Source organism: Rutidosis leptorrhynchoides, chromosome 6 (genome assembly GCF_046630445.1).
Source record: "Rutidosis leptorrhynchoides isolate AG116_Rl617_1_P2 chromosome 6, CSIRO_AGI_Rlap_v1, whole genome shotgun sequence".
Classification (NCBI taxonomy): Eukaryota; Viridiplantae; Streptophyta; class Magnoliopsida; order Asterales; family Asteraceae; genus Rutidosis; species Rutidosis leptorrhynchoides.
The window spans coordinates 175,774,291-175,795,068 of NC_092338.1; the positions used below are offsets into that span (position 1 = coordinate 175,774,291).

General features: G+C 30.0%; 1 pseudogene; it reads right to left on the reverse strand.

Moving 5' to 3' along the window:
• Window positions 1-20,778, reverse strand: part of LOC139854269 (cytochrome P450 78A9-like) — a 253,755-nt pseudogene that overhangs the window by 9,764 nt on the left and 223,213 nt on the right.

Consider the following 20,778-nt stretch of genomic DNA (forward strand, 5'->3'; position numbering starts at 1 on the left):
GAGAGATAGTCATGCTTAAAGTTGCACCTTGGAAAGGTGTTGTTCGATTTGGTAAACGAGGGAAATTAAATCCAAGGTATATTGGACCATTCAAGATTATTGATCGTGTCGGACTAGTAGCTTACCGACTTGAGTTACCTCAACAACTCGCGGCTGTACATAACACTTTTCACGTCTCGAATTTAAAGAAATGTTTTGCTAAAGAAGATCTCACTATTCCGTTAGATGAAATCCAAATCAACAAAAAACTTCAATTCATCGAAGAACCCGTCGAAATAATGGATCGTGAGGTTAAAAGACTTAAGCAAAACAAGATACCAATTGTTAAGGTTCGATGGAATGCTCGTAGAGGACCCGAGTTCACCTGGGAGCTTGAAGATCAGATGAAGAAGAAATACCCGCATCTATTTCCAGAAGATTCGTCAACACCTTCAACAGCTTAAAATTTCGGGACGAAATTTATTTAACGGGTAGGTACTGTAGTGACCCGAACTTTTCCATGTTTATATATATTAATTGAGATTGATATTTACATGATTAAATGTTTCTAACATGTTAAGCAATCAAACTTGTTAAGACTTGATTAATTGAAATATGTTTCATATAGACAATTGACCACCCAAGTTGACCGGTGATTCACGAACGTTAAAACTTGTAAAAACTATATGATGACATATATATGGATATATATATAGTTAACATGATACTATGATAAGTAAACATATCATTAAGTATATTAACAATGAACTACATATGTAAAAACAAGACTACTAACTTAATGATTTTTAAACGAGACATATATGTAACGATTATTGTTGTAAAGACATTTAATGTATATATATCATATTAAGAGATATTCATATATGATAATATCATGATAATATAATAATTTAAAATCTCATTTGATATTATAAACATTGGGTTAACAACATTTAACAAGATCGTTAACCTAAAGGTTTCAAAACAACACTTACATGTAACGACTAACGATGACTTAACGACTCAGTTAAAATGTATATACATGTAGTGTTTTAATATGTATTTATAAACTTTTTAAAGACTTCAATACACTTATCAAAATACTTCTACTTAACAAAAATGCTTACAATTACATCCTCGTTCAGTTTCATCAACAATTCTACTCGTATGCACCCGTATTCGTACTTGTACAATACACAGCTTTTAGATGTATGTACTATTGGTATATACACTCCAATGATCAGCTCTTAGCAGCCCATGTGAGTCACCTAACACATGTGGGAACCATCATTTGGCAACTAGCATGAAATATCTCATAAAATTACAAAAATATGAGTAATCATTCATGACTTATTTACATGAAAACAAAATTACATATCCTTTATATCTAATCCATACACCAACGACCAAAAACACCTACAAACACTTTCATTCTTCAATTTTCTTCATCTAATTGATCTCTCTCAAGTTCTATCTTCAAGTTCTAAGTGTTCTTCATATATTCTACAAGTTCTAGTTACATAAAATCAAGAATACTTTCAAGTTTGCTAGCTCACTTCCAGTCTTGTAAGGTGATCATCCAACCTCAAGAAATCTTTGTTTCTTACAGTAGGATATTATTCTAATACAAGGTAATAATCATATTCAAACTTTGGTTCAATTTCTATAACTATAACAATCTTATTTCAAGTGATGATCTTACTTGAACTTGTTTTCGTGCCATGATTCTGCTTCAAACTTATTTCAAGTGATGATCATATTCAAACTTTGGTTCAATGAAATAAAGGTTATGGTTTGTTTTAAAATGAATGCAGTCTTTGAAAAACGTCTCATATAGAGGTCAAAACCTCGCAACGAAATCAATTAATATGAAACGTTTTTAATCAATAAGAACGGGACATTTCAACCTCCCCACCACCCGATCAAGCTCATTAGGAACTATTAGTTAAACATCGACATGAAGAACTAATCTTGCTAATATCCATTCGATCAATACAGCCACCGCGTCGGTTCCTCTAGATATCATTTTCTGTTAGAGAGGTCTCAATGGTGACATGCTTCTTCCCCGAGACTATCCGCCTTATGAGCGCCACATCAGCGCTACATCAACACATCCATCCCAAGACTAAACACTACCAACAATGACATACTTCCTCAAATAAATTGGGACCCACTATATTAATTAAATATTGTATGGTGAAAATAATGGAACAAAATGTACAAGTCATGTTAACCCTTTTTTCACCTTCATCCGTCCAACAAGCTGCTAGAAAAAGACGATGAAACGGACGAACTGTGTAACGATCCGGATTTTTCCGTAAATATATGAGATTAATATTTACATAAATAAATGTTTCCAATATGTTAAGCAATCAAACTTGTTAAGACTTGAATATTTGAAACGAGTTTTATATAAACGTTTGATCACCCAGTTTGTCTGACGATTCACGAACGTCATAACTGGTAGTAATGATATAATGATGTATATATATATGGATATATATATATATATATGGATATATATATATATATGGATATATATATATATATATATATATATATATATATATATATATATATATATATGTAACGTTTAACGACGTAATAACTCTTAAGTTAAAATGAATAATATGTATTGTATTATGAAGTATTAATACACTTTTGAAAGACTTAAATACATATATCAATATACTTATACTTAACAAAGATAGCTATACTCGTATTCCCATTCGTTTTCATCAAGAATTCTACTCATATTTATACGGTATTAATACTCGTATTATACACAGCTTCTAGACATATTTACTATTGGTATATACCAATAGAAAAATATCAAAATCACCACCTAATCAGCCATAATTGATTAGAAACATGTGGGAACTAACCATTTAACAACTAGCATGACTTATGAAAAAGAAAACAAACTTGAAAATATCTATATCTATACATATAAACACGTTTTTATATCTATATATCTAAAACATTTCTCATACATTTTTCTATCAATATCACTCTCTAAAAACACCTACTTACAAGATTGATCAATCTCCTTCATGATCTTCATCTTCTACATCATAAACTACTTCAAAAACTAAGTTAGAATCAACAAAAGAAAATCATTCAAGAACACTTCAAGAATCCTTTCAAGTTTGCAAGATTACTTTCAAGTTTTCTGATCCATTCCAAGCAATCATCCAAGATTGATAACTTTCATCTAATCTCAGCAACTTTTCATTCTCAATCAAGGTAATAATCATATTCAAGCTTTGATTCGATTTCTATAAAGATAACTATCTTAAATAAAGTAGTAATATTACTTGAATGTTGTTTCATTTCATGATTCTACTTCAAAAGTTTCCAAGCTTTCAAGAGCATCATCAAGCTCAAGATCAAATCTTTATTTTTCCAGAAACTTCGTTCATTTGATTTGAGGTAATAACCTTGTTCATAATCTAGTTCGATTCATATCATATAGTTATCTTATTTGGAGTATATAACTTGTAATCACTAAAACATAGTTTAGTTAATTCTAAACTTGTTTGCAAACAAAGTTAATCCTTCTAACTTGACACTTAAAATACTTAAACAATGAAGGGACCCATTCATATACATTATAAACGATTCACAATAGTTGATTACATCGCGAGGTATTTGACCTCTATATGATACATTTTACAAACATTGCATTCGTTTTTAAAAGACAAACTTTCTTTACATCGAAAATTGACAGGCATGCATACCATTTCATAATATCCATCTATAAATGATCTAATCTATCATTTAATTAATCATAATCTTTACTGAACTCAACGACTCGAATGCAACATCTTTTGAAATATGCCATGAATGACTCCAAGTAATATCCTTAAAATGACAAATGCACAGCGGAAGATTTCTTTCATACCTGAGAATAAACATGCTTTAAAGTGTCAACTAAAAGGTTGGTGAGTTCATTAGTTTATCATAATCATTCATTTCCATCATTTTAATAGACCACAAGAATTTCATTTCCATTAAATATACGTCCCATACATAGAGACAAAAATCATTCATATGGATTGAACACCTGGTAACCGACATTAACAAGATGCATATAACAATATCCCTTATCATTCCTGGACATCCATCAGACATGATAAAACAACATCGAAGTACTAAAGCATCCGCTACAACGGATGGGGTTTGTTAGACCCAATAGATCTATCTTTAGGATTCACGTCAATTAGTAGACTGGTTTACTAATTCTTAGGCTACCAAGCAAAAAGGGGCATATTCGGCTTCGATCATTCAACCATATAATGTAGTTTCGATTACTTGTATCTATTTAGTAAAACATTTATAAAAGCGCATGTATTCTCAGTCCCAAAAATATATATTGCAAAAGCATTTAAAAAGGGAGCAAATGAAACTCACCATACTGTATTTCGTAGTAAAAATACATATAACGTCATTGAACAAGTGCAAGGCTGACCTCGGATTCACGAACCTATATTAATTATATATATTTATATGTTGGTCAATATTTGTCTAACAATTTAGGTCAGGTTATAGTGTATCACAATCCTAATGCTCGAGACTAATATGTAAAAGTCAACAAAAAGTCAACTTGACCCAAAATGATTTCCAAAATCCATAATTGATTATTATATAACTTAAATATCGTCGTTTTATATATATTTAATATTTTTAACAGGTTTTATGAAAGTAAATAATAAAAGTCATTTGTTAACAAAAATTTATATTTAAAATTTATATATGATAAAAATATACTTTTATATATCTTAAGTAATAAAATTTATAAAGTTCATTTAATATAACGATAGGTATTATTAATGTAAATATATTACGTGTAATAAAATATCTTTGTATTACATATTTATTTGATAAAATAATATCGATAATAACAATAATAATTAGAAGTTGTATTATTTTGTAATAATAGTTATTATTATTCTGCTAATAAAATATCTATATTTATATTTACTAAAAATGATATTAAAATGATAAATTTTAATAATAATAGTACTAAGCTGATAATAATAATGATATTTTATAATAACAATGATATTTCTATTAAAAATGATAATTTTAGTAAAAATGATAGTTTTAATATTAATAATACTTTTAATAATAATAAAATGATAAAAATAATATGAACGATAATTTTATCTAATTCAATATCTTACAATATTTTAATTTTATCATGATACTCATACTCATTATTTCCTAATCGATTCGTTTAATAGCTTTTAATCGTCTTTTATATCGTGTTTATATTAATGATAATAATAGTAATTATAATAATTAGGTGTTACTAAACTTAGCTTTAATTATAATAATACTAAATATTATAATAATATTAATGATAATACTAATAACTATTTTAATGATAATAATAATAATAATAATAATAATAATAATAATACTAATTATAACTTTAATGATAATAACGATAGTAATAATAATAAAATAACAATTTTTAATGATAATACTTTTTATGGATAATGATAATAATAGTAATAATAATAATAATAATAATAATAATAATAATAATAATAATAATAATAATAATAATAATAATAATAATAATAATAATAATAATAATAATAATAATAATAATATTAATAATTAAATAAAAACTAGAAGGATAATAATAACGATGATAATAATAATCATTTTTAATAATAATACAAAAATTCAATTAATTATAACTTCTAATCCGTTCATCGAAACCAGTCGATTTTTAAATGAAAAGTTCTTAATTTTTCGCTAGCTTTCCAACGACATGCATATCTTATACCTTATCTCAACCGCATATGTAACTAATTCAGGATTCATCCTATCTAATGGCAATATCAAAAATACAAGCATGCATAATCCTATATACTCGAGCACTAGTCAGGGATACATTATTAATATATAAAAGTTAAGTTATGAGTGCTCACATATCAATATTGAGATTCAATATTGCAGGAAAATATGTAGACGCAACGGAGACGATAAACACTAGGTTGACCTCACGAGCATACCCATGATCCATACCCATAACCTCCAAAGCTATAACTCATAATTTTCTTAGCTTTATCCCGCTCATTAAAAAAATCCTTTTTGAAAATAATGCACTCATGACCTCGTCGTAGTATTTTATATATATACTTAATAATAATAATAATACCACTAATAATAATACCATAAGATAGTAATCTTTAATAATAATAATAATAATATTTAATTAAATAAATATTTACGGAGTATAAGATTAGAGGGATAGAGATTTTGATAAATGAAATGCACTAGATCACTTCGAGTTTTATAGATCCAATCCTGGACCCATGCTTCCGTTGATTGCGGCTTCAATTTTGCATCTCATATAAAGAAAACGTGATGTAGTTAGTTTATGTAATATTTAATATATTTAATTTATATAATTAATTAAATATTTTATTATATTTACATGCATAGTTGATCTGTAATTTTTACACCGATGTGTTGTACGTTGACCCTCGACTTAAGTATCAGTTCCGGTTTTTCGAACGCATTTTCGTACGCTTAGAAAACTAGCCTTTTACGTTATGCGACGTGTACCCTTATTAATAATTTGACTTTCTCATCGATAAATTACCTTATAAAAATGTAACTTATATAATTGAGTATTGTGGTCATTTGCTTCTATAAATCAGTGGCTCGTTGTTCGTCTAAATATATTATTTTAAATCAGGACGTTTTATGACTAAGTTAATATATATATATTTTTATTTAGAATTGTAAATTTATACATAATATATATGTTTGAAATATTTAACGAATAATATAATATTTAATCTTTCAAACTATTTATATTTCGAAGTTCGTTTTAAATTTCGTTTAGAAAATATTATAATACGTATCGTTTATACTTTAAAACTTAATTTTGATATACTTTGTTTATGCGCCATTATTTATTTTAACTTCTAAAACGTTCTAAATAATATGACTAAGTATCTATCGAAACAATAATCAATTGTTACAATCGTCCACTTAATTAATTTGAAAACATATATATTTAATGAACATGTTTTAAATACAAGTTACGAGTTTCCTATATATTTAACAACTAATCTTCTAATCCGCGTTATTTAAACAAGGACGTTTTAGTTATCAAGTTCCATTATATCATAAAGCGTTTTTGCACGTTTGAATAAATCAATCGATTTTTATGAAATTCAATCTTCCACTATCCTTTGTCTAACTTTCAATGATTGACAATTTGTTCTTACACGTAAATCCCTTTACCATTTTCCGAATATTGTTAAAATGGAAAGATTTCTCATATCAATGTGGGCCTCTCAACAGAGACTCGTAATCATAATTCAATGTATCTGATAATTCAATCAATTGATATTATCTTTTAATTCCGTCGATAATTATTCTAAATATATTTTGAAACAAATACGGTCATGTAGAGTATTATACTTTTAGTACTTTGTTAATGTTTCAAGTTATAATATATACACATATAAATATTGTGACGACCCGGAAATTTCCGACCAAATTTAAACTTTAATCTTTATATTATTCAGACACAATAAGCAAAGTTTGTTAAGTTAAATCTCAAGAATTTTAAACTGTGTTCATACATTCATTATAACCTCGACCAAATTCCGACGATTCACGAACCGTTATATATAAATAGATATGTATATGTATATATATATATTATAACTTGAGGATATTAATAAAGTATTAAACATATAATACTTTACACGAACGTATTTGTTTCAATATGATTTTCGACGAAAAAAATATATATTAAATGATTGAATTATCAGAAACATTGAATTATGATTACAAGTCTCTGTTGAGAGGTCCACTATGATTTGAGAAAATCTATTCCTCTTAACGATATTCAGAATAATTTGTAAAGCTATTTATAAATAAAAACAAAAAGTGTCATTTACGAAAGTTAGACAAAAGATAGTGGAGAATTGGTTTCCATAATATTCTATTAATCTATTTTCAAACGTACAAAGACGTTTTCAGTTTAAAAAGAACTTTATTATTAAAACGTATATAACTTTTATAAATATCTAGAATCACTTTTGACAACTCATTACTTAACCAGTATAATAAATATAACGATATTTATATTTTATTTCATTAAATATATATAACGATTTAAATTAATATTATATATATTTATACGCGTATTATACATACATAGTTTTTTATACTTTTACTATACTTTAACTTTACCTTTACTTTAACTTTAATAATTCATACTTTAATAATTCACTTTAATAATTCATACTTTAATAATTCACTTTAATAATTTATACTTTAATAATTCACTTTAATAATTCATACTTTAATAATTCATTTTAATAATTCATACTTTAATAATTCATACTTTAATAATTCACTTTAATAATTCATACTTTAATAATTCATTTTTATAATTCAAAAATCTATTATAAATAGAATTCAATAGGTTTCATTATTTCATAGAAACTTGAAAATATATTTCTCTAAACTCTCTCAATTGATATATATATATATATATATATATATATATATATATATATATATATATATATATATATATATATATATATATATATATTTGCTCTGTATTATTTCAAGATATTATTAGTATACATAAAATATTACGACGAAGTGCTGTCCGAGTGATTTCAAAATAGTTTTTTTGAATGAGTCGAAGCTAAGGAAATTATGGGTTATAGCTATGGAGGTGATGGGTATGGTTCATGGGTATGCTCGTGAGGTCAATCTAGTGTTTATCATCTCCGTTGCGTCTACGTACTTTCCTGCAATATTGAATCTCAATATTGATACGTTCGTGAATTCGAGGCCAACCTTGCACTTATTAAATGACGTTATATGTATTTTTACTACGAAATACAGTATTGTGAGTTTCATTTGCTCCCTTTTATATATATTTTTGGGACTGAGAATACATGCGCTGTTTTTATTAATGTTTTACGAAATAGGCACAAGTACTAAAACTAATTCTACGTGGGTTTAAACCAGAAATATACCCTTAGCTTGGTAACATTAAACTACTTGTCTATGTACGGGTAGGCGCGAATCCTAAAGATAGATCTATTGGGCCTGACAAACCCCATCCTGACTATGGGATGCTTTAGTACTTCGAGGTTATTTTAAACACACCTGATCTGGTGTACTTCAGAGGGTAAAACATGAACGTTAAGGCTTGTTACCGGGTGCCTACAACTTATAGAATACTTTTATACACTTGCGAGTGTACATATATTTATAAACGGAAATCTTGTGGTCTATTAATATATTGAAATGATTGTTATGATAAACCTGTGAACTCACCAACCTTTTGGTTGACACTTTAAAGCATGTTTATTCTCAGGTATTAAAGAAATCTTCTGCTGTACATTAGCTCATTTTAAGGATATTACTTGGAGTCATTCATGGCATATTTTGAAAGACGTTGCATTCGAGTCATTGAGTTCATCAAGATTATTATTAAGCCAATTATAGTTGGATGTATTATGAAATGGTGTGCATGCCGTCAACTTTCGTTGTAAAGAAAGTTTGTCTTTTAAAAATGAATGCAATGTTTGTAAAATGTATCATATAGAGGTCAAATACCTCGCGATGTAATCAACTATTGTGAATCATTTATAATGTATATGAACGGGTCCTTTTAGTTGGTATCAGAGCGGTGGTCTTAGCGAACCAGGTCTGCATTAGTGTGTCTAACTGATAGTCGTTAGGATGCATTAGTGAGTCTGGACTTCGACCGTGTCTGCATTTCAAAAGTTTTGCTCATCATTCTTGTCGAAAATTACCTGCTTATCATTCTTAGTCTAGACACATCTTATTGCATTGATTGCATGAATAGTGTATAGACAAAATTCATATCTTAGCGTATCTGCTAATTCATATCTTAGCGTATCTGTTACTGTAAACTTTTCCTGACATATTCCGTAAATTCCTCCGTAATCTACGAAACCTTTTGCTCTATATAATTAGAATACCACCCGATAGCCGGAAAATCATTTCATATCGAAAAATTCTTTATTCAATCGTACGAAATGGAATTCGTCATTAGTTCAAGTCCCTTGGATTCCGAAATGGAATCCCACTCAAGTTCCGAAAGCAGTGTGAACGGAATGGATCAACCAATTAGTCATCATCTATTCTGGATGAATTGGGGATGGGTTCGTAGCCTCCTTAATCATTGGAGACAAGAAGAAGGTGATCCCTTCCATCCACCACATTGCCCTCTTGGCGAAGAACCTGAAGCACTTACTGGCGAACCTATCCGAAACACCATTTTCTCTCTTATTTCTAGAGTATCTCGTCACGATTACATACTACACCAAATTCTAGATTTTATTTATCCGCTCGTCCGAACCGACAATCACCCCGGTGTAATAGAAGAAGTCAACGAGCTTCGCGCTCGGGGTAGTGGCTTTGGAGAATATGGTGCAAAGGTTACAAACACCAGCAACAGCACCAGCAGCATAAACTGTACCACCATCAGCAACACCAACAGTACCATCACCACCACCAACAACAACATCCACATCCCACACCGTAACATCACAATATGTATCTCAAACATCAACGTCATACGCCCTGTAAATATCCAGGAATATCAACAACAACAAACGATGAAGTATTAATTCATAAACTTCATTGAAGAGATATCTCTGCGGCAGTTATGTAATCTCCAAAATCTTAGAGATTATTTAATTCTGACCGTAAATCGGATGAGTGAACGGAGATGGTAGAGTAGAAACTTTGATCGAAAATGGTGTACGATTTACAAGCTAGAATTGTTTTACCAACAGCATCAACAGGACCGTAGCATCATCAACACAGTCAGTGCCATCAGTATCGTCAGAATCAACAGCACCTGTAACATCACAAGCTCTGTCAGTTCAAGAATCATTGTGGACATCATTACGAATCAACAACAAATATATTGTATCAACGAGTTATGAAGTATTAACTCATTTCCAATCGAAAGATTTATATGTATATTTTATATGTATAAATTTTTAAACCATAATAAATCTTTCCGTACTAAGCTATTATGTGTGAATCTTAACTACTCAGTTAATTCATATTACAAATATGCAATGATGTACGTCCTTCGTCCGCAACTTAACCATCGTTAATTACAATCTCTGTCTCAATTCAATAAAAAATCCAATTTATAATAAATCAAGTGTATTATTCGAATATATGTTTGATTTTACGCTTTCATCATCGATGTACTCGAAACTTTTCAAATAACATCATTCGTACCTTGCGAAGTTCACAAGAATTTCACGAAAACCAACAAATAACAAAGTAATGATTCATAATTTCAATATTATTGAAGAAATACTTATGCAATTTATAAAGTTTTAGGGATTACTCAATTCTAGTTCCAACCATAAAACAAATGAGTTTAATTTAATATTAACTCATTAAATCTATATTACATCTAAAGAAAATATACACATATATTTTCATAAAGACTGTAATAAACTTCTTTTGTACAAAATATTAATTGTGAAAATTTTTTTAACGGGTAGGTAATACCCGAGAGATATATAAATTCACAATTAATATATTACATTTTTCGAAACTGATTCAGCAATCATCAACTATACTCCCTACTTTCACAACAATATCCATTCTTTCATATAAATCAAAACAATCATACTCATTCAAATTCAATTACATATTCTGATTTTGAAATCGCATAATTCAATTCGAAATATAACCAGTATCATCACTCTTAGATTCCTATATCTTTCAAAGCTATACTTTGACTTCAAAACTGTGTTAGAACATCATATGTATTAACGATTACAATATGTGCTCAAACCCTTCGAAATTCCTGAAGACACTTCAACTAAGGAACAATCGAGATGATGATCCAACCACATGTTACCCACAGTTATACACCTGAAAAACTCTCAAAACCCAAGTCATAGTTCGACACGTATCCGTGTTAGACCCTTTGGCATTTACTAGCTAAAATAACTTTTCAATTCCGTTTCAAAATAGACAGTTTTGTCACAGCTCCAGCAAGTCATCTTCGACTTCTCAATCAAAACAGTCTTATTATAACCTCGATAGATACGTTGCCCTTTCGCCAACGTTACCGGGGAATCGTTTATATTCACCACATTAGCAATAAACTTACCAACAACTTCATTGATCTTTGACTTTCCAAAAAAAAAAAATCATTATAATTATCGAAACCCTATCATATACTCATTCGTACCTTATAACAAGAATTGCCATACCAATTATTGAGAATCAGCAATCAGTATTTTGAAACCTCGCAGCATGTCTACATCAACAATTACATATACACACAACGTCTACCTCCAAGACTTACATTCTTTGAATGAGAAATTTCTGAAAAACACCCTAAACTGCGAACCAGTTCTCGAAATTTTGAAAAATGCTGATGAAGCAGCAAAAACTGTAAACGACCTTAACAGTAAAAAGTTGGATGATAAAGGATAGTATATTGGCAAAGCTCAGAAAAAGAGAAGCTTTGAAACTGGAAAACGGATTGAGCAAAGTATGAATGAGGCTGTGGACAAATCACAAAGGCTGAACCTGCCTTCAAAGAATCCAAATGATTCAGTACTTGCTGAAGTCATTAACGAATACCTTGCTCCTGACTCTAAACCCTTGCGGACAATATCCTTCATCATCCTCTGATATTAGACATTCTAAGATATCATCGTATCTTTCATTATAAATATCATCCATTCTTCTGAAGATATTTTTATAATTATTCTTATCTGAAATCATTTACCTCTTCGCGCTATCTGTATTATATCATAAAAGAAACTATTTTAGTTTCTAAATTCTGAAACATTCAAGTTTAAAATAGGAATATTCTTGAAGAAGTGTTGGGAGCTGAAGCATGAGTTAGTATAATATAATGACACTTGATCAACGTGATTATATTACAGTAATTCATGCTGAGTTTCTAAATGAAACATGATGATTCACAGATCATAACGTCATCATGTGCTATGTTACACGACTCTTGTATTCTCTTTGATCTCTAAATATCAAGAAAATATTTCTTGATGATTCGGCATTTTCCGAGGTATTCTGGTAATTTGACAAGTCAAGATCGTGTCATTACAATTTCCTTCCTAGAACATTAACAATGTTCATTCCAAAATTTATATCTGCGAATTCTGGACCATTACAAGCGGTGCTTAATCGCAAGAAGAAGAAACGGAAGGACAAAGCTCCGAACTAGAAATGGGAGTATAAATCATAGCAAATAGAAGAGAGCATTAACTGTGGATGACAATGATTATAGAAGAAGCAAGGACTTTGAAATATAAGGGAAGATATAAAACCCAACAACAACCCAAAAATCACAAACCGTATATATCAATGCATATAGCAATATAAAGACACGGGAGAACTAAAAACACTATAAAACCAAGAGTATAGTAGAAGTAAATAGATTCTTCCAGAGGCAGATGAAAAAGAAGAGCGACAGATATGAAAGTGAGGAGTATATCAAGAATCAGCACTGGATGAAGCATATTGACAAATACTTTAAAATATGAGTTGAGAAGGTGTGAGTTGTAAGAAAACAAATGAGGTGGATTTATAGTGAAATATCCGACAGAGAAATCAAAATGGATTATCGCATTAATTCGAAGAGGATCATAATTTCCTTAATTGCAGAATAATCAAATCCAATATAGATTACAAAGATTTTCTTTTCGGAGATCAATCGTGATGACGTCAAAAGATACTACGAATCACTATTATCTTATTTCATTCATTTATATTAACTTCACTCATACGCTTCGAGTAATCGAATTATTTTATCCATTCTTCTTGAACATGATAAAACTCTATAATCGTTATAATAACATTCTCATTGTTAGTCATGACGATCTCTATCAAATTTCGGGGACGAAATTTCTTTAACGGGTAGGTACTGTGACGACCCGGAAATTTTCGACCAAATTTAAACTTTAATCTTTATATTATTCAGACACGATAAGCAAAGTTTGTTAAGTTAAATCTCAAGAATTTTAAACTGTGTTCATACATTCATTATAACCTCGACCAAATTCCGACGATTTACGAACCGTTATATATAAATAGATATGTATATGTATATATATATTATAACTTGAGAATATTAATAAAGTATTAAACGTATAATACTTTACACGAACGTATTTGTTTCAATATGATTTTCGACGAAAAAATATATTAAATGATTGAATTATCAGAAACATTGAATTATGATTACAAGTCTCTGTTGAGAGGTCCACTATGATTTGAGAAAATCTATTCCTCTTAACGATATTCAGAATAATTTGTAAAGCTATTTATAAATAAAAACAAAAAGTGTCATTTACGAAAGTTAGACAAAAGTTAGTGGAGAATTGGTTTCCATAATATTCTATTAATCTATTTTCAAACGTACAAAGACGTTTTCAGTTTAAAAAGAACTTTATTATTAAAACGTATATAACTTTTATAAATATCTAGAATCACTTTTGACAACTCATTACTTAACCAGTATAATAAATATAACGATATTTATATTTTATTTCATTAAATATATATAACGATTTAAATTAATATTATATATATTTATACGCGTATTATACATATATAGTTTTTTATACTTTTACTATACTTTAACTTTACCTTTACTTTACTTTTACTTTACTTTAACTTTAATAATTCATACTTTAATAATTCACTTTAATAATTCATACTTTAATAATTCACTTTAATAATTCATACTTTAATAATTCACTTTTATAATTCAAAAATCTATTTTAAATAGAATTCAATAGGTTTCATTATTTCATAGAAACTTGAAAATATATTTCTCTAAACTCTCTCAATTGATATATATATATATATATATATATATATATATATATATATATATATATATATATATATATATATATATATATATATATATTTGCTCTGTATTATTTCAAGATATTATTAGTATACATAAAATATTACGACGGAGTGCTGTCCGAGTGATTTCAAAATAGTTTTTTTGAATGAGTCGAAGCTAAGGAAATTATGGGTTATAGCTATGGAGGTGATGGGTATGGTTCATGGGTATACTCGTGAGGTCAATCTAGTGTTTATCATCTCCGTTGCGTCTACGTACTTTTCTGCAATATTGAATCGCAATATTGATACGTTCGTGAATCCGAGGCCAACCTTGCACTTATTAAATGACGTTATATGTATTTTTACTACGAAATACAGTATTGTGAGTTTCATTTGCTCCCTTTTATATATATTTTTGGGACTGAGAATACATGCGCTGTTTTTATTAATGTTTTACGAAATAGGCACAAGTACTAAAACTAATTCTACGTGGGTTTAAACCAGAAATATACCCTTAGCTTGGTAACATTAAACTACTTGTCTATGTACGGTAGGCGCGAATCCTAAAGATAGATCTATTGGGCCTGACAAACCCCATCCTGACTATGGGATGCTTTAGTACTTCGAGGTTATTTTAAACACACCTGATCTGGTGTACTTCAGAGGGTAAAACATAAACGTTAAGGCTTGTTACCGGGTGCCTACAACTTATAGAATACTTTCATACACTTGCGAGTGTACATATATTTATAAACGGAAATCTTGTGGTCTATTAATATATTGAAAAGATTGTTACGATAAACCTGTGAACTCACCAACCTTTTGGTTGACACTTTAAAGCATGTTTATTCTCAGGTATTAAAGAAATCTTCCGCTGTGCATTAGCTCATTTTAAGGATATTACTTGGAGTCATTCATGGCATATTTTGAAAGACGTTGCATTTGAGTCATTGAGTTCATCAAGATTATTATTAAGCCAATTATAGTTGGATGTATTATGAAATAGTGTGCATGCCGTCAACTTTCGTTGTAAAGAAAGTTTGTATTTTAAAAATGAATGCAATGTTTGTAAAATGTATCATATAGAGGTCAAATACCTCGCGATGTAATCAACTATTGTGAATCGTTTATAATGTATATGAACGGGTCCTTTCACATATACTCATATCCGTTCATTTAATGGTTCGTGAATCATTGAAATTTGGTCGAGGTTAAATGAATGTATAAACATAGTTTAAAATTCTTAACAAACTTTGCTTATCGTGTCGGAATAATGTAAAGATTAAAGTTTAAATTTGGTCGGAAATTTCCAGGTCGTCACAGTACCTACCGTTAAAGAAATTTCGTCCCTGAAATTTGATAGAGGTCGTCATGGCTAACAATGAGAATGTTATTATGACGAATATAAGTTGATAGCTAGGGTTTTATCATGATTAAGAAATATGAATAAAATAATTCGATTACTCGAAGCGTATGAGGGAAGTTATTGTAAATGAATAAAATAAGATTATAGTGATTCGTCATATCTTTTGACATCATCACGATTGATTTCCGAATTTAAAGGAAATCTTTGTAATCCATATTGGATTTGATTCTTCGGTGATTAAGGAAATTATAATCCTCTTCGAATTAATGCGATAATCCATCTTGATTTCTCTGTCGGATATTTCACTATAAATCCACCTCCTTTGTTTCCTTACAACTCACACCTTCTATTCTTTCTCTCTCAACTCATATTTTAAAGTATTCGTCAACATGCTTCATCCAGTGCTGCTTCTCAATATACTTCTAACTTTCATATCTGTCATTCTTCTTTTTCACCTGCTGCCGGAAGAATCTATTTACTTCTACTATACTCTTGGTTTTATAGTGTTTTTAGTTCTCCCATGTCTTTATATTACTATATGCATCGATATATACGGATTGTAATTTGCAGGTTGTTGTTGGACTTTATATCTTCTCTTATATTCCAAAGTCCCTGCTTCTGTCTTCTATAATCATTGTCATCCACAATTAATACTCTCTCCAATTTACTGTGACTTATACTCCCATTGATATTTTGAAGCTTCATGCTTTTGTTTTATCTTCCCGATTTTAAATTAAGCAAATAATGGTCCAGAATTCGTAGGTATAAATTTTGAAATGAACATAATTAATGTTCTAAGAAGGAAATCGTAATGGCGCGATTTTGATTTGTCAAATTACCAGATTATCCTGGAAAAGGCCGAATCATCAAGAAAATATTTTCTTGATATTTTAGAGGTTAAATAGAATACAAGAGTCGTGTAACATGGCACATGATGATGTTATGATCTGTGAATCATCACGTTCCATTTAGAAACTCAGCATGACTTACTGTAATATAATCACGTTGATCAAGTGTCATTATATTATACTAACTCATGCTTCAGTTCCCAATAATACTTCAAAAACATTCTTATTTTAAACTTGAGGGTTTCAGAATTCAGAAACTAAAACAGTTTCTTTTATGATGTAATACAGATAGCGCGAAGAGGTAAATAATTTCAGATAAGAATAATTATGGAAATATCTTCAGAATTATGGAGGATATTTATAATGAAAGATACGATGATATCTTATAATTTCTAATGTTAGAGGATGATGAAGGGTATTGTTTGCAGGGGTTTAGAGTCAGGAGCAAGGTATTCGTTAATGACTTTAGCAGATACTGAATCATTTGGATTCTTTGAAGGCAGGTTCAGTCTTTGTGATTTGTCTACAGCCTCCTTCATACTTTGCTCAATCCGTTTTCCAGTTCCAAAACTTCTCTTTTTTTGAGCTTGCCAATACACTATCCTTTATCATCAAACTTTTAACTATTACGGTTGTCTACAGTTTCTGCTGCTTCATTCAGCTTTTCGAGAACTAGTTCGCAGTTTAGGGTATTTTCAGAAACTTCACATTCAAAGTATGTATGTCCAGGAGATAGACGTTATATATACACATATAACTGTTGGCATAGACATGCTGCGAGATTTCAAGGTACTGATTGCTAATTCCCGCTGATTCGTATGGCAATCCTTGTTACAAGATGCAGATGAGTAAATGATGGGGTTTCAATGAATAACTATAATGACTTTTTGGAGAGGCTAAAGTCCAAGGGTAATGAAGTTGTTGGTACATCTGCTGATAATGTGGTGGAATGTAAACGGTTCCCCGGTAACGATGGTGTCTATCTCAAGGTTATAATAAGGTTAGTCTGACTGAAAAGTCGAAGTTGACTTGTTGGAGCTGTGACAAAATTTGCTATTTTGAAAAGAAATGGCAAGGTTATTTTTGCTAAAAATGCCAAAGGATTTGACGCGGATACGTGTTAAATTATGACTTTGGTTTCGAGAGCTTTTTAGGTATATAACTGTGGGTAATATGTGGTTGGATCATCATCTCGATTGCTCATTATTTGAAGTGTCTTCAGGAAATTTCGAAGGGTTGAACACGGATTGTAATCGTTAATATACATGTGATGTTCTAGTACAGTTTTGAAGTCAAAGTATAACTTTGAAAAATGTAAGGATTTAAGAGTGATGATTTTGATTATACCTCGAGTTGAATTCTGAGATTTCAAAATCAGAATATGTAATTAGATTTTGAATGAGTATGGTTGTTTTGATTTTTATAAAAGAATGTTTATTGTTGAGAAAACAGTGAGTATAGTTGATGATTGTTGAATCAGCTTCGAAGAATGTAACATATAAATTGTGAATTTATATATCTCTCGGATATTACCTACCCGTTAAAAAAAATTTCACAACTAATATTTTGTACAAAGGAATTTTTTTTACGATCTTTATGAAAATATATATGTGTATATTTTCTTCAGACGTAACATAGATTTAATGAGTTAATATTAAATTAAACTCGTTTGTTTTACGGTTGGAACTAGAATTGAATAATCCCTTGAAGGCTTTAGAGATTACATAAGTATTTCTTCTATAATATTGAAATTATGAATCAATACTTCGTAATTGTTGAGGCGTGATGTTGGTTTTCGTTAAATTCTTGTGAACTTCGCAAAGTACGAATGATTTTATCTGAAAAGTTTCGGGTACATCAATGATGAAAGTGTAAAATCAAATATATACTTGATTTATTATGAATTTGAATTTGTTAAATTGAGACACAGATTGTAGTTAACGATGGTTAAGTTGCGGGCAAAGGACGTACATTATTGTATATTTGTAATATGAATTAACCGAGTAGTTAAGATTCACACACAATAGCTTAGCACGGAAAGATTTATTTATATTTCAAAATATATATATATATATATATATATATATATATATATATATATATATATATATATATATATATATATATATGATATACATATAATTTCTTCAAAGGGAATGAGTTAATTCTTCATAACTCATTGATACAATATACGCGTTATTGATTCGTAATGATGTCCACAGTGATTCTTGAACTGACAGAGTTTGTGATGTTATAGGTGTTGTTGATTCTGATGCTGACTGCACTGACGATGCTGGTGACGCTGACGGTACTGTTGATGCTGTTGGTAAAACAAGTTTAGCTTGTTAACCACACACCATTTTTGTCAGGGTTTCTACTCTTCCTTCTATCATTTTGGTTCGCTTAACTGATTTATGATTAGGGCTAGATTAGATAATCTCTAAGACTTTAGAGATTACATAATCTCCGCGGAATGTTTCTCCAATGAAGTTATGAATTAATACTTCGTCAGTTATTGTTGTTGGTACTCCTTGGTATCTATGGTGCGTATGACGTTGATGCTCGTGGGACAGATTGTGAAGTCAAGGTTTACGACACAGTTGTGGTTGGAGGTGGTAATGGTACTGTTGGTGTTGATGATGGTGGTACTGGTTATGCTGCTGGTGCTGCTGCTGGTGTTTGTAATCTCTGCACCATATTCTCCAAAGCCACTACCCGAGCACGAAGCTCGTTGACTTCTTCTATTACACCGGGGTGATTGTCGGTTCGGACGAGCTGATAAATAAAATCTAGAATTTGATGTAGTATATAATCATGACGAGATACTATGGAAATGAGAGAGAAAATGGTGTTTTGGACAGGTTCGCCGGTAAGTGCTTCAGGTTCATCGCTAAGAGGGCAATGTGGTGGATGGAAATGATCACCTTCTTCTTGTCTCCAATGATTGAGGAGGCTACGAGCGCTTCCCCAATTTATCCAGAATAGATGATTACTGATTGGTTGATCCATTCCGGTTACACTGCTTTCGGAGCTTGAGTGGGATTGCATTTCGGAATCCGAGTGACTTGAACTGATGACAAATTCCATTTCGTACGATTGAATAAAGGATTTTTCGATATGAAATGATTTTTCGGTTATCGGATGATATTCTAATTACATAGAATATCTATATATATAGAGCAAAAAATTTCGTAGATTATGGAGGAATTTACGGAATATGTCATGAAAAGTTTACAGTAACAGATACGCTAAGATATGAATTAACAGATACGCTAAGATATGAATTTTGTCTATACACTATTCATGCAATCAATGCAGTAAGACGTGTCTAGACTAAGAATGATAAGCAGGTAATTTCATAAGGATGATAAGTAGGTAATTTTCGACACAAAATGATAAGCAAAACTTTTGACATGCAGACACGGTCGAAGTCCAGACTCACTAATGCATCCTAACGACTTATCAGTTAGACACACTAATGCAGACCTAGTTCGCTAAGACCACCGCTCTGATACCAACTGAAGGGACCCGTTAATATATATTATAAACGATTCACAATAGTTGATTACATCGCGAGGTATTTGACCTCTATATGATACATTTTACATATATTGCATTCATTTTTAAAAGACAAACTTTCTTTACATCGAAAATTGACAGACATGCATACCATTTCATAATATCCAT